The sequence below is a fragment of the Thunnus thynnus genome, chromosome 14, assembly GCF_963924715.1.
Source record: "Thunnus thynnus chromosome 14, fThuThy2.1, whole genome shotgun sequence".
In the NCBI taxonomy this organism is placed as follows: domain Eukaryota; kingdom Metazoa; phylum Chordata; class Actinopteri; order Scombriformes; family Scombridae; genus Thunnus; species Thunnus thynnus.
In genome coordinates, this window is record NC_089530.1 from 22,475,749 (window position 1) to 22,491,914 (window position 16,166).

Consider the following 16,166-nt stretch of genomic DNA (forward strand, 5'->3'; position numbering starts at 1 on the left):
TGTGTGTTTTTCTGGCTGAGCATGCGGATGTACGAGTGTGTGTTCTTGTTTATCTGCAGATAATGATGGGTGCCAAATTAAAGGAAAAATCTGAATAAAGTAGAGACACATTCAGTAACAAAGCAGACGTTTCCACACAGAGGGATCACTGAATGGTTTCTCTAGTGACCGTGAAAGATTTTGGACCAACATAGAAAGACGGTACTGTTCTCCACCATCTTCAAAACACTAATGAGTGAATATCTTTTTGTTCCTTCGTCTAGTGGAGTTCCAGAGACATGAAGGAGAATTAATGCCAAAGAGCACCGAAGCTGTTCTGGAGGCCCGAGGTGGCCCAACAAAACACTTCATGTTGTTTTTCCTTTAATTTGTCACCCATGCACGTGTTTTATGTGTACAGTATTTGTCACAATGTGTTATGTGCTAATATGTGGCTTGTGTGAGTGTGTGCTACATATATTCATTTGCATGCACATGGACGTGCACATGCCCGTGTGAAAGAGGTTGTTCCCTCTTCTCGCTGCTCATCATCTGTCCCGGCTGACATTTACACATTCAAATCAGAGACTGTTTATGGTTGCATGAGGCACACTGACAAGATTTTCAGCTTTAAGATGATCACTTACTGGGCTTTACTGCAGCAGGTCGTGACACGGTGTGTTACTGTAACACAGCTCGGATGTGTGACGGTCAGTTGACGTCAAGTAAAAGCCCCTCACATCTGCTAAAAGTAAACATTTCAGGAACTAAGAGATATACTTGTTTTTAGATTCACCACCAACTTTCAAAATCAAATTGTATCTCTTGTGATATTTTTATGTTTGTCAGAAAACATTTAAATATTTTTGCACATTGGTAGTGTATTTTGTTTTAATTTTAGCTTTTATCATGTTATGATGTATTTTTTCTTTTTCCTTTATCATATTTATTTTTCTGACTCACTTCTCACTGTGTCTAAAAGCTTGAATTGTGTCACTCTTTGATATGATTTAAAGTTTGCAGCACAGCTGGAGGAAGTGACTTTTTTCTGTAATGCTTTAGAAGTCTTCAGTTGTTGCAGAAAAAACAAATATTTTTTAAAAAACTGGTATATGCATGTGTAAAGAGAAGATGAAAGAATCATGTAAGAACTTTCCTTTCAACAGTGAGCTGACTGTCTGTGCAGCACGTAAAAGCTTTGTTGCCTCATATCTTTGAGCTGCATTATATTCAGATTCAGTGAGGTTTCCAGTGAGACGAGGAGTCCTGCAGCCTGTTTCCTGTTGTCCCTGGAAATCCTTGAACTTTATAGAAGTGAAATCTATTAATATTGAAAGCACCTCATATTTTTTTATATCACATTTTGTCTCCCAATTTTTATTTATGCCACAATTCTCTCTCTGTCTCGGCATCAACACTTCACATCCTGAAGAAAACACTGCAACAGAGATTTTTGTTGATATATGAAACACTCTCTGATGTCCACCAGTTTATTGTCAATTTCACTTAACAGGCCTTTTGAAAAATGTATGAATTAACTGAAAAGTCCTTAAGCTTGACATCCTGATGTGTGTGTGTGGGACTCCTGCTGCAGTGCAAAGTTTCATGCTTAATGCACATATTACCTGTCAGCATTTCTGAGGCTTTCCTGTGTCATCTGGGTGGGTGTGCCTCTGGACACGTTCAGCCTCTTGAAACTGAAATTCAGATGACACACATGCAGATATTTATCACGCTTTCTTTGTCAAGATTTCACCTCCTGTTTACAATATTACGGCCAGAAGGTCTTTGTTTCCACTCTTGCAGTTTCTGGTTATCAGTCAGGGACGTGGGCATTGTTCGTGACATTAATTTCAGCAGCATGTTGTTCTGCTTGTCAGAGGACGAGGTTTCACATGGGGGATACTGAAGCATTGAAGCATTGTCTTGAACACGTAACACACTGCCATAGTTTGATTCATGGTTTTGTTTTGGTTTGGTTCAGTCTGTTGCAGTAGCACAATATCTGCGTATCAGAAAATTATTTGTGAACTATTTTGGACATGTTCACTTTTTTTTTTTTTTTTTTTTTGTACAGTGGGTGTGTATTTGTTTAAGTAAAACATGTTAAAGCCTCACCATATCCTGCCTGATATACTAACTGTTGTTCGGTAAAAACCACACACACAAACACATGCATACAGTGAGTAATATTTTGCTGTTTTTTTTTCTTTTTGAGGTTGTTGAAATTGATCAAAATAAAACCAATCATGACTTAAATGATCAAGTTCTCTCTGCAGTCAGAGTGGTTTTGAGTTATTAAAGTTCAAAGTTTTGACATCCTGGTTAGCAAAACTGATATATACAGTACAGTTCTCTTTTATTTCCCCAAATAACAGACACCTTTAATGTACTCTAAATATAAAATATCAAAATCCTGTCACATGTTTAAATGGGGTTTTCGTGATCAGGTGATTTCAGATTGAACCTCCTAATTCTGAGAACTCACTGTGTGCTTGGGATTTTTTTCTGTCTGCTGAGGCTTCACAGAAAGTGATCATTGTGTTAAAAAAAAAAGTAGACAGATTAGTCTGATTTTGTTCCACTACACAAAATCACTGTATGAACTACTGAAGAGATTTATAATTTATGATATTTGGACACAGACAACAATTTAACTGCATGTTTTGAATTTAGACATGACTATATTTGGCTTTCACTGACAGATCTGAACTGATAATACACTTAATGAAGTTTTACCAACAGCAAAATTCAAGACAATTAGAAAGAAAGAAAAAGTTTCTCCATTCATTTCCTCTCCTTGCTCTGCTTTGTTTTCTTGTTTTTGCTGCTGTCTCTGTCTGTTGCTCTTCTTTGCATAGCCTTTCCTGTGTTTTTCTGCTCCCAGATTTACTTTTTTTTTAACTTCTTTTTTGAAAAACTGAGGTCTCTTTCATTCTCTCTCTGAATGTTTCACTGTCATCACTGTTTCTGCTGCAGGACTCAAGTTACAACATTAAATAGACACAAACCCAGTTAGCAGCAGGTAGAATTAGCATCAGCAGCTGGCAGCCTGAATCTATCTCATATTTTGGCTTTCATTCCTGTCATGTTTTAAACAGTCTGAGTAACTTAAGTCACTAATAATAACACACAGACTGTCTAAAAATAATGGACGTAAACACAGTGACGTCACCGACTGGTTTGTGGACTCCTGTTTTGTAGCCTCGAGTTTGGCATTTTGACTGTCACCATCTTGATTTTTTTGGAGCCAGAAGTGATGAGAAGTGACCATATTTGGACAAGAGCATGGAGCTGGGGGAGGAGATCTCCATGGTCCAACTACAGCGCCTCAAGAACCGCCATGGTAGTGACTCGTCAATCACAACTTAGCCACGTCCTAAAGCGTACCCTACTTTATCGTCTGTTTTACTCTAAATGGGACCATAATTTACAAAATGAACATCACGCTGTATTGAAGAAGACTTGAAACTTGCAATTGAGAACGTAAACTCATTGGGAAAGTGTTTACTGAGATAATAAATCAAGTGAGATGTAGGGTCATTTTCCCATAGGCTTCTATACAAACGGACTTCTTTTTGGAGGCAGTGGAGTCGCCCCCTGCTGGCCATTAAAGAGAATGCAGGTTTAAGGCACTTCCGCATTGGCTTCACTTTTCAGACCCGAAGCTACCCGCTTGTAATAACAGCAATTATTGCTAACAACTCTGCTAACTGTGTAATTAAACTTAGCAAGCTTGCTGACTAGCATGGTAGATAAAGGTACAAATCTGCTTCTCACTGAGTTCAAACAAGGTTAAAAAACTGACTTGAGCAACAATGCCTTGTCCCACGGCATGAAAGCATTCAACCATTTTCTAAATTCGGCCAACACACGATGAAACAATTAAACTCAAAGCCCACACTGATAATAACACAGTTGACTTTTTGGACACTGCTGTATTCTTTTCACCTCTACCAGATGGCACAAAAATTCTGTTAACCAAAGTATTTTTCAAACCTACAAACACACATTGCCTCCTCCATAAACACAGTTTCCATCCCAAACACACTTGTAAAGGTATAGTTAAATCACAACTCATCTGATTTCATAGAATCTGTTCACTGGACATTCATTTTCAAGAAGCCACACATTTGATTTCAATCACTCAGATCCTGGGGATACTCAAAGATCCTCCATTATATCAAGACCAACACTTTGCACAAAATCTATAACAGAGCACCTGCCATGAGGCCGGACCCCAGAGACATCCTATAATTCATCACCACATGCAATCAGGACTCCGGGACACTAAATACATCCATCAAACTTAACTTCTGCAAGCACAGCACTCTCATCCACCATTGCAAAACTTAACAATAGTATCAGCATACAGGAAAAACAATAACCTTAAGGACATTTTAGTCATATCCAATATTTTGTGCCATCTGGTAGAGGTGAAAAGAATAGCCTAAAGTAGTGTCCAGAAAATCAACTGTGTTATTATCAGTGTGGGCTTTGAGTTTAATTGTTTCATTGTGTGTAATGGCCAAATTGAGAAAATGGGTGAATGCTTCCATGCCGTGGGTGAGTTTGGGGAAGAGAGTTTGCTCCCAGTGGGCCATGTAGATGTTGACATAGGCTGAAGCAAACATCTTCCCCGTGGCTGTTCCGTGAATCTGTAAATAGTGCTGTGAATTGAACATGAAGTCATTACGGGTGAGACTGATTTCCAGTAGTGTGAGGAGTTCTTGGTCTGGTCGCTGGGGGTCCGGGTGTCTGGTAAAACACTGTTTTACTGCCTATGGGCCGAAATTGGTGTTGATGTTAGTATATAGTCTTTTTATATCTGCAGTGAAAACAAATGAGTGGTCCGGGCATGTTTTGTGTTTGATTTTGTCTGTGAAGTCATATGTGTATTTTAAATAGCTTGAGAGTGTTTGTGATAGTGGATTGATAAAGTGATGTATTGTGTTGAGTTATATGATTCACTGTTGTAGGTTGAAACAATACCCTGGGTGATCTCATAGGGAACAACCTACGCATTGGAATCTCTGTGGATTTCTGATAAAAAGGTAGAAAATACGGTTTCTAGGTGGTCTGTTGTTTTTGATTAAGAAAGTGTTTTTCTTGGAGTGCATCCAAGATTTAGATGATCAAGCTCTGGGTTTCCAACTGTAGGGAGTATGACAGAAGTATGTAATGTTTTCTATTGTTTAATTGTCTATGTACTTCCAGTAGTTGTTTATCCTGTATGATTATGCTTTATCCCTTGACTGCTGGTTAGATAATATCAATATTTTTTTGAGTTGGGTGAGATCCAATTGGTGATGATCTGTTAAAATGTCCTGTGTAATAGGTTGTGGTCTGAGTGAAATGACTGATTGTTGACTATGTTTAGTTAATGTCTATATGGGTGGTACAGTGGTGTGAAGAGCTGGTTCCGAGATTTTTCCAAGAATGGTAAATAATCAGAGTTTTGGGAATATTCAAATTGATCTAATAATTTGTAATGTCAAGATGAAGTTAAAGGCATGGACGTCCCCCATGAGTTCCCCCAGTCTGAGCTCTGTGCTTTGGGCATGAAGGTCAAGCCTCCACTCAGTAGCTCCTCCTGTGGGTCTGAAAGGGGAAAAAAGTTTTGGATAAATTCATGATATTGTTGTGGATAATGTGTGAGGTGTTGGTACAGGTCACCGGGGTTATACGTTTCCAAGTTGTTTCCATAGTCCAATGGACCAGGTTGTGCGGTTCCACCTTGAACCTGAGAGGGGAGATTTCAGTTAAAAATGTGATGTTATTGCAAATGAAGGTGTTGAGTTGTCTGAGGGTCTGCTGGGAAAAAAATTGGAAGGCAGTCAGAAAATCTGATGGCAGGGGTGTAGACTGGCATTAGGGAAGGCCTCAGCAGCTGCCCTCCACAGTTCCTGTGATTGTTTTCTGGCTGTTTGCTGAAACTGTTGATCTCTCTTGTTAATGCCCAAGTATAGAATGACTTTCTGGTAACTGGAATTGGGTGACAGCTTCTGCAGGACTCTAGCAATACAAAGGAAATTGGCACCTGGAAAACTATCTATCTGTATGTCTGGGTTTTGGTAGTGGGAGACGTGGGCCAAAATGGAGTCACTATTAAAAACAATTTTGTTGATGGTGGTCTCCCATTCTTGAATCTTCCTGCTGGATCTTGGGTGTTTTGTGGGGATTGGGAAAGTATTGCAAAAACATGTGCCATGTCTGGTTTGGGTGGCTATGGAGGATATGAAAGGAGAGGGTTGTTTACAGGAATTGATTCCTTTCTGTGCCCACTCATGATCACCTCTCTTCCTGTAAATGTGTTGGCCTCCGCTGTGGCATCTGGGGTGGTAGGCAGGATATCATTAATATCTGTGGTGACACTAACATTACTGTTTTGTTTTGTTTTTTAAATGATCCATGGTGGTTTACGGTTATGTCTCACTCATCAGAAGAATGGAGGAGATGTGGGTGTCTGCAGAAATACATTTAGTGGTGGTCCTGTTGAAGCTGTTATGGATTGTTAGGTTTTGCGGGGACTGTGAAGATAGGTGGAAGGTCCTGTGGAGAGCAAGCTGCGGCCCCCCAGTCGCCACTTCCCCTGGAGGGTCGTGCCTGTGGGGATGGTGAAGTAGACGTGGTTAAAGAACATGCAGCCTCTGCTTGACCTAAATCACATTTGTGAAATAGTTGTTGTTTTACAATGTCCAGAGTATTGTTTTTAAGTTTTCAGCTCCTTTAACCACAGTCATAGAGCAGTGAGGTCACATGGTAAAGAGGTGGAACTTGATTGGTCCTCCTATCTACATTCAGAGCACTGATTGGTGCTTTGCAGATGGAAACTTTTATCACCCAGTTCGAGGTTTTTGATTTTTAAAGTAGACCCTTTTCTTTTCTCAAAATTTAAGGCAAATAATGCCCTAAAATTGTGGAGTATCATCTTCTTAAACTTTTTTTTTTTTTTGTGCAGTGTTACTTACAAAGGTGTAAATAACTACTTTCATTTTGTTTCTGTGAATAGGTGTCTTGGCGTCCAATACGTTAGAAACTGGAAAATAATATAAATTGGATGGTTTGTGGTTTTTGCAGTGAAGAGTTAATTTTCATTTTTTTAAATTATAATGAAATGAATCTAGTTTTAATGATATGCTCTCTGTGTTATCATGTTTTCATTTTAGTGTTCATGAATACAAGACTGTAGTCCACATTCTGCTGCTGTTACTTCAGATCATCACGCAGCCTCCTTTATCTACAGCCTCATAAACACATGTTGTCACTTTATTGGGTGACAACATGTGACAACATACTGTTAACTTATTATGCTCTGACTTTTCTTTATCAACATTGAGTTATCAGTGTATTTAGGATGTTTAAATATGACATACTTGTGAAGTGTTATACTAAAAATCTTGTCAAATACAGATCACACCAGACTAGCACTACTACCAACAATTGTTATGTTTTATCACAACCTGTACCATTATTTAACACATTCATGCTATCAGTATTTACAACATCTTTCAGAGTTACACAAGCTGACGCACGTAACAGAGGGTGTGTGTGATTACAGTTGATATGGTACATCTAGTCAGTAAGTTTTGGATTGTTGACATACTAAAGATTTGGCTGTGATGTGCTAACATGTGCTAATACACCATGTTTGTAATGCAGGTGTGGATTAATACATTGATCCAAATGAAAGGAGTGTTAATATTCTGTTAAAAAAATAAAATAAAAAAAATACATACAGTGTGTTTTCTTTTTTTCTAGACAGGAAAACAACATCCACTTTATGTGACAGTGCAGTTTTGATGCGGAGCTGATTATCTGATGACAAACAGATATTGCTCACTTCTCACATATGAAACAAGGTAGCATCACTGCTTTCTGTAGCTCTACACCCGACCCTGATTTAACTGCTGAAACTGTTGTTGTCCTCAGAGTAGCGAAACCAGAATTATGAAATCATTCTGTGCATTTAGCCGGATTGAATATCCATCTAATTAAGGGCTGCAGCTAACAATTATTTTCAATTATTTTTTTCTTTTTTTATTATTTTTTTGACTTATTGGACAGATGGCAGTGGCTGGACATGCGCATTAACCATTAGGCTACCAGCGCGCTCCTGTTTTCAATATATTTTCACTTAATCTGGCCATTATTTGCTTGATTAATTGTTAAAGGTTACAACATGCAATATGTTGTTGTGTCCAACCGACACCTGAAGATATTACATCAAGACATCAACCACACAAGTCATGACATTTGAAAACCTGAAACCAGAGAATGTTTGGTATTTTTGCTTGGTAAATAAATGAGTTAAATGAATAATCCATTATCAAAATAGTTGCCGGCTAATCAGTCAATTAATTAATCATTGCAGCTCTGATTTAATTCATTTTTAACACAGGTGGGACCAGATATCCTAAACCAGTGTCTCACTCAAACTACACAATGCCACATTTTGCAGTAAATAGACATATCACAGTGTTCAATGTGCTGTGCTCTGCCACATGTTAATACACAAATAGTGCATTACATAAACAGTGTTGACAGTGTGTTGAAAAGGACTCTCTGCCCCTGAGGTATTTAATTTCAATCTGCATTTGACTTTTATCTGTCAGGACATCTTCCAAGGACAGCAGCTGTTTTTTTTTTTTTTTTATGGCTGAATAAGGGTGCAAATACACTGCATGTAAAATGTGTCTCCTTTAGCAATACCATTTACTAAAGTTATATCTAGCACTTTATTAAAAAGTCAGAGACATTAACATGTTATTATCTGGATGATTTTCTCAACATTTTTCATTCAAGTATTATTTGTTATGTCTCATAAACTTGGCTACAATTCAGCTAAGTGATATAAATAAACACAAGTGTTTTAGTACAAACTTGCACACTGTTGACACCATTGAACAGCTACAGTATGTTTTCAGTCCAGCGACCTTCATCAGGCAACAAGTGACAACAAATCCATATGTATACAGTATATCAGGACTTGTTGCTACTTGTGTAAAATGCCGTATGAAGGTCGATGGATTAAAACACATCTATTCAATACATTCGCCCTTTTTAACAGTGTGCAGGTGTGCAGGATTTTTGGTAGTTTGACTCATCACTTAGTCCACCGTGCACCTGTCTGTATACAGGTGTGCAAAGATAATGTTTCTTGTATGAACGAGTACAAAATCTTACTGCCTGTCATCATCTGCGAGGCTAGTATTTGTTCTGTTAAGTTTAACTGCAGATGGAGAAGAATAAATTGTTTGCAAACAAGTTATTTTTCTTTGTTTACTGATTAAAGGGGAACTCCGCCAAATTAAAAACATCAAGGTCACAAGGAGTACTACAAAGTTGTTTGTCTTCTGTGGTTCTGGAGGAGCTGCGTCAATTCTGAGAAAATAGACCTTTCCTTTGTCTTATTTATAAGTTTAACAAACAAGATACCTTTGAGTTGCATTATGGATCCAATTTTTTCAAAAATGTGACACATACTAGGGACTAAAAGTTAACATATCTTGGCCTTTGTTGACGCTTTTTTGACTATTCTATGTTTGTTCTTTTTCTTACAAGTCCCTCAGTCTTATGGAAGTGAAAAATTTAATTTCAGGGGGCACCTTTAAGTTACAGAACGTGGATGTATTACCATGTAGGAGATATTGAAAACTAGTGGCACACAAAATAATTGGTGGCTCAGAACTTAAATTTAGCTTGGAGAGCATGAGTGGGAACAGAGAGGATAAATGTTTTGTCTGTGAGCTCATTTTTCTGATTTTAGTTGATGTCACTGTGTGTGAGAGCAGAAGTCCAAAGTTTAGTGAGGATAATAACGTAGGCAGCACATGTACGTGCAGGGAGTTGAGGTATAAACAAAGGCCCTGGAACACATAAATAAAAGGCATTGCTTTGACTTGTACATGATTTTGGTTGCAAGGATGTTGAATGTTACGGATTCCAAGGAATCTTAGATACATATTTGGCTCAGTCATTTGCTTGTTGTTGTTCCAGGAACCACTCTGCTATTGTCAGTGACCTGCATAGGAACCTCAGTTCGATGTAAATATGCTACAGTAGGTGCTACATTAGGGCATGTACTGAGAATTGAAACGTATTGATTCTGGATTTTCCCTGTGCTCTGCCGCCTCAGTGACTCACTGATATTAAACCTCTCACTTCCTTTTTGAAGCCACTTTGTTTACCAGCCAACACAATATTTTTTTACTGGAGGCCTCTCTGCTCACTCGCAACCTCAGTTTTCTGTTGAAAAGGATGTGTCCTCTTAAGCACGTGTCTGGTGAGGAACAACACACAGCTGTGTTACTTATCAGTAAAACATTATTTTGTGTTGATACAGAATGCATGTTGTAGGTGTTAGGTGATATCATTAAACTAGGTCAGGCCAGAAATAGGTGTGTTTGGTGATATCCACGGTCAATGTTTGTCATTTTACACTCATGCAAATTAGCCATGTCTGTAATTTGTTACTGTATCACGTACTGTACTTAAGTACAGTTTCATGATACTTGTATTTTACTTGAGTATTTCCATTTTATGCTACTTGATACTTTGACTTCACTACATTTCAAAGAAAAATATTATACTCTTTACGCCATCATTGACATCTTTAGTTACTTTTTAGATCAAATTTAGCTGATAATGATACACTAATAAATTTCAATTCATTGTTAGAGATTAAACCAATGTTTCCAACGTTTTAGTCTTGTGAACTCTTGTCAGTGTGTAGTTGTGTCATGTTTCAGATGTCTGAGTTCCATCAAAGAGACATTTCCCCAGTAATTGGTTAAATGATGCAATATTTCACCAAAAATCAAAGAATAGAAAAAAAAGTCCAAAACCGAAAACAGATTTGTGTATCAGAACTTTCCTCTCTCATTAATCATCTCACGACCCCTCAGATTTATCTGGTGACGCTTTGGAGGGTCATGACCCCTAGATTGGGAACCACTGAACTAAACAAGCTACTTGTACATGAAGTAGTTCAAACTAGCTCCACCTCCAGCAGCTACAACAGTAACATGCTGCTTACACACTGATGCTTCAGTAATAATTATCTAATAATGTCATACCATGTATCAGTCACTGGGACATTTTACTGCAGACTGAGTACTTTTACTTGTAATACTTTAAGTAAATTTAGATAATAATAATGCTATACTTTATTTAAGTAGGATTTTAAATGCAGAACTTCTACTTGTAATGGAGTACGTACCAATTGCGGTGTTGCTTCTTTTAAGTAAACAAGCAAAATCCAGTAAAAATATTGTACTTTAATTTGGTTAGTTCACCTGATAATACAAATACACCATTTCCTTTTCTGCTTCCTCTAACTTGTGATTTCTTTCTTCATGCTTTGATGTTATGACATGTGCACGCAGTAGTAGAATAAACATCACAAGGGTTACTGTGCATAAAAGGGATGGATAAAATACAGTAACAGGAGCACCTGCATATTTGTATGGAAAACATCTACCTAGTGTAACATCCAGTTTATCGACATCATGGTTCATGTATCAGTGAACTGACAGCTAGAATTACAATAGGTGGCACATGGAACCAGAGAACTGCACTGAGTTATTGTAAAGCAGATTCCTTGCTCCTTATGACATAGTGAGTGTTCAGGTACGTGCCAAAACAGGTTTTTAGAAGGCAGTGAAATTAGTCATATTCCAACATTTGTGTGTGTGAAAGGACTTTTGTGCACTTGCAGCCCTGCAGATACTAATCACAGGGGAGCCTCAGATGGTTCCCTGATGAACACCACCAAAATCAAGCTCAATAAATCAGATATTTTTAGAGAGAAATCATACCATACCATAGTATGTACATAAAAATGGATGTAGTGAGGTGTGAGGTCACCCAGTGGTTTGCATTGGCCTGTTTGAAGCCCTGTTTGAAGCCTGTTTGAAGTTGCTCTTATCATCGGCACCATCTTTTCCGTTTGGAGCCTGGATCTTCCAAATAATGAGTGCGGGGTGTTGCCTTTCACGGTCTGGATACACTTCCTGCTACCTTGGACCCAATGCTAGCATAAGTGGAACACCGAGCAGTGCACAATTGAGCTAACATTAGCTACTTTAGCTAAACTGTGCAAACAGCGTAGGTATCATAATCAAGTAACATTAAACTTTTCAAAATGACCACCAGCACACTTTTTATTACAAATCACCCAAATTTAGTGATTGAGAGACTCGACAAAAATGATTGACTTACTATTTCTAGAGAGAAGTTGAGACTTTTTGAATGGGAGTCAGTCAGAGCCAGGGATTTTTTAGAGGCAGTATCGATGGTATTTTACTTCCGCATTGGCTTCAGCCTCAAGCCGTGGTAGTTGCAGCTTGTGTTGATGTTAGAATCAGTTACATTTATGATCAAGTGTCAGGATAATGGATTTGGGATGCAATAATGTACTGATTAGTCATCTCGCAGTGCGGTAGATCCCATCAAAACCAAAAATCTGTGACAGGGGAAGCCCACCTGATAAAGGCTCAAACTTTTATTTTAGATTTCAATATATTGTGTATTTGTTCCTGTCATTGGGTGCAACCCCTGTTACTTTTGAAATTTGGGCCTATGAAAGCATCACATAAATGTGTTTGGGCTTATACATGCCGTTTTAGCACTTGTTAGTAGCATTGTGTCTAAAGACTTAACTAGACTAGTTTGTAAAGACTTAAACTTAACTGTTAACTTAACTTAAATTGCTAATAGTGACAGTTGCATTGGCTTCATACAAGAAATGCAGTTCAAACATCTCCCTCAACCTTGATGTTAGATGAGGATCAGGGAGAAATGAATAAATTAGACCTTAACCCCAGTCTTTAGAAATGTAAACAAAATATTTGCCAACTGATATCCTAACACACAGTGCGATACTGCTCCATGACCTCTGAGCTAATGATTGAACACAGTTTAAATGATCGTCAGGGTTTTCTAGTTGCCCCAAATCACATTTGATTGGATAATTTTTTGTATTTGTGTCCAGGTTCAAGATAAGTCATCAAAGGGAAAAGAGAGAGGAATGTTGATATAAAAATACTCACATTACTTATAAAGAGAGATAACTGAAAAATTAACACTGAGACACAGGATTATTTCAGTGGTTCATAATAAAAAGGCACGAGAGAAGTTTTAACAGACTGGGCATGGTTTACTGTATGGCTCGAATAATAAACATATACTGTATATTGAGGGTTTCTCCTTGATCTACTGTGGCTCAGATTCAATTAGAGCCAGAGGCTGAAAAATGGAGAAAAATAAATTTAAATGAATCAAATTCCTACTTTTGTGGATTTGGATTTTACATTACAGCATTTACAGAACTTGATTCTGAACCTGTTTTCTGTTTTAGAAGCATTTGTCAGTTTTAAGATATGAACTGACAGGTCGGACGCTGTAATTAGATGCTGCAGCCACTGCTTACTGTAGTTCTCTGAACAACACTGCAGTTGTTTTCTTTGATCATCGTCATGAGTCAGTTGACTAACCCTGCACACTGAAAGAACACACCTTTATATGTGAGCTATGATTTAGTGTCGCATTTAACTCTTTAATGTGACCCATGTTGCACTGACTATTAAAAGACCAAATGTCTGCCCCTTTAAATTCTTCACAGGGTAAATTTAGGATAAGATGTTAATTAGGCTGAATGTGAATTGAAGATAAAGTTTGAAATAATGGTTCAGATTCAGTCCTCATAAGAATGGCTGTGATGTACAGTGTGTGCTGATGCAGACAGTGACCCCCCCTGGCAAAATTGTTGTTTCATCACCTGACTGTCTGTCCACAAAAGCGTGGGAAGAAGAAACACAGAGAGAGAGAGAAAGCATGAGACGGGGAAAGAAAAGAAGAAGAAAACTGGAAATTCAAGCCTGTTTGTTTTTCCAGGAACAAAAGATACAAAATGTACAGTAAATTTGACAGAGAGGGAGACAGTGAGAGGTGAAAATAGTGTTGTATATATCCATATTGAATATCTCCTGTATATTTTGTTAATGTAGAAACATGTAAGAACAAGGCAGGTGGATCTAACAGCTGCAAGCACAAATAAAAAGCAATAAATAATGAAAATAAAGTTGTGAATGTAAAATGTAAATTAGCGATTGTAAATTAGAAGATTGAAGTTTTATTTAGGGAAACAGTTTTCTGCAGAGTGCAAAGAGACATAATGATGCAACAGTGATATTTTTATTTTTATCATGAGTCCCTGAGGAAAAACGGCATCCAAATTCAAAGGAAAAGTGGGAAAAGATACAAATAAAAGGATAATAAATAACACTGAAATTAATTTTTAATAAATATATCCTTTTCTAAAAAAATGAAAGATTAGATGGGACAGATGAAAAGCTGACCACCCACCCCTCTCTCACTATCACACACACACACACACACACACACACACATGCAGAAACAGGCTTTAGGTTTAGTCAAAATGCTGCCCACACAAAAGCCTCTTTGCATCTATCTGCTGTGTGTGGGATGGCTTTTCAGACATTGTCTCATGCGTCAAACAATTTTTTAATTGTTAACACATGAACAGAGTGAGCTTTGCTGTGAGACAGACACAAACCAGGGTCCAATGGTCTTAAAACATGTAGAAAAGTTAGTGAAAACTTTTCTGCTTTTCTAAAAGTGCTGTGGAAATTATTAAAAATATACATTATACATTTGCATGACGTTTTACCTCCATCAAGGGTGTGTTTGTTTTCAGGGCATGTTTAAAGTTTGATACCTCGAAAACCTGTTTACAGTCTTCCAAAAAACGTTTGCCTGAAGTCAAGTAGTGCAGATCAAAATCTATTTGTTTTTCCAGAGAAGATGTTTTGCTATTTCGTCATGAATTACAGCACTTACTTGGATAGAAAAAAAAAAAACAAAACAATTTTTAATGTGATGATTTTGATCCAGATTTTAAAATTCACAATGTTTTCTGTTATTAATATTTCTGTTATTAAAGAAATGTAAAGCTTTAGCTGAAGGGTGTGAGAACTTAACACATCATAATCTTAATATATTGTTGTTATATAGTATATTTTGCAAACATGTATGTTTCATTTGATTATGAAACAAGGTGTAGTCATCCAGCATCTTTCAGTGGTTAACATGAGATGATTGATTCCAGTGATGAGGGCATTCTGGTATCTCAGATTGATGAAGAAAATGCTGTACAGAAGTGGAAGCAGTTCACTTTTCTGTGAAAAATGAACAAATAACTGATGCGTGCACAAATTAAGAATGCGGTTCTGTTTTGCACGGAAACAGGTTTTTCTCAATAAGAATGTGCTGTGAGTGTATGCGTGCGTGTGTGCGTACCACACCACAAACTTTGCACCATTCACACAGAGACGCGTGTGAGTCAATGTGATATGTTATTGCACCAAAGAAAATGATAACATCAATGAGAGAATTAGGGCACCATTTTATTTGAAGCCTTAGCCTCGTCAGTACATCACTTCTCAGCAGAAATCCATTCAATAACATTTGAAAAAAAATGTGTGAACTTCCCTTTTTCTACTAACTCTGCTACTTTACTACAGCCCATACATTTTTTCATAACTAATAGACTCGTATGATTCATGGTGTGTAATGGATAGACGTTACGGCACAGTGCATGCCTCAGACATTACCGATGCCAAACAATGGACAGAACAAGCCTGTTTATGTCCAATCAAGATTGAACAGATGTGTAATTTACAGATAATTGTAGTTTTAGGTATTACAGTAAGCTTGTTCACCTGTGCACAGAGAGGTGTAACACTACAAAAACTGTTTATGCAATTTTGTCTTGTGCATACATGTTTTTAGATGCTCCAGAGTTTGTACTGTCGCTATTCAGCACTGATGCTTTTTCATTCAGCTCAGGGACTGATTTACCCCTACAACACCAAGCGAATGCAAGAAACTGCATCCAACTAGATGTTAGCATAGTAAAAACTAGAAGATGTCTTTCCAGTGCAGTGTCCTCTGGGTGATGCTTGTACTTGTAAAGCAACACTTGATTTTTTTTTTGAAAAAATGTTTTTAGGAACATTCTTGGCTAAAAGACATGTTTAAACTGATTTCTTTTTTTCTTCTTTTGCAGGGCTAAAGCACAGCACTATCAGGATGATTTCCACCACATTCATCCATCCTGACAACCGGAGGGAAACCACCTGAGAAAAGCTCAAATGGTAGGAGTT

The 16,166-nt window shown here is 37.6% G+C and overlaps 1 long non-coding RNA gene across 9 annotated transcripts in view; it reads left to right on the forward strand.

Annotated features, from left to right (window-relative positions):
• The window catches only part of LOC137197283 (uncharacterized), a 98,792-nt gene that overhangs the window by 58,734 nt on the left and 23,892 nt on the right, over positions 1-16,166 (forward strand). For all 9 annotated transcript variants that reach the window (XR_010931384.1, XR_010931385.1, XR_010931379.1 and 6 more), the window contains one exon: positions 16,070-16,157. This is a non-coding gene — a long non-coding RNA (uncharacterized lncRNA). The remainder of the gene's footprint in view (positions 1-16,069; positions 16,158-16,166) is intronic.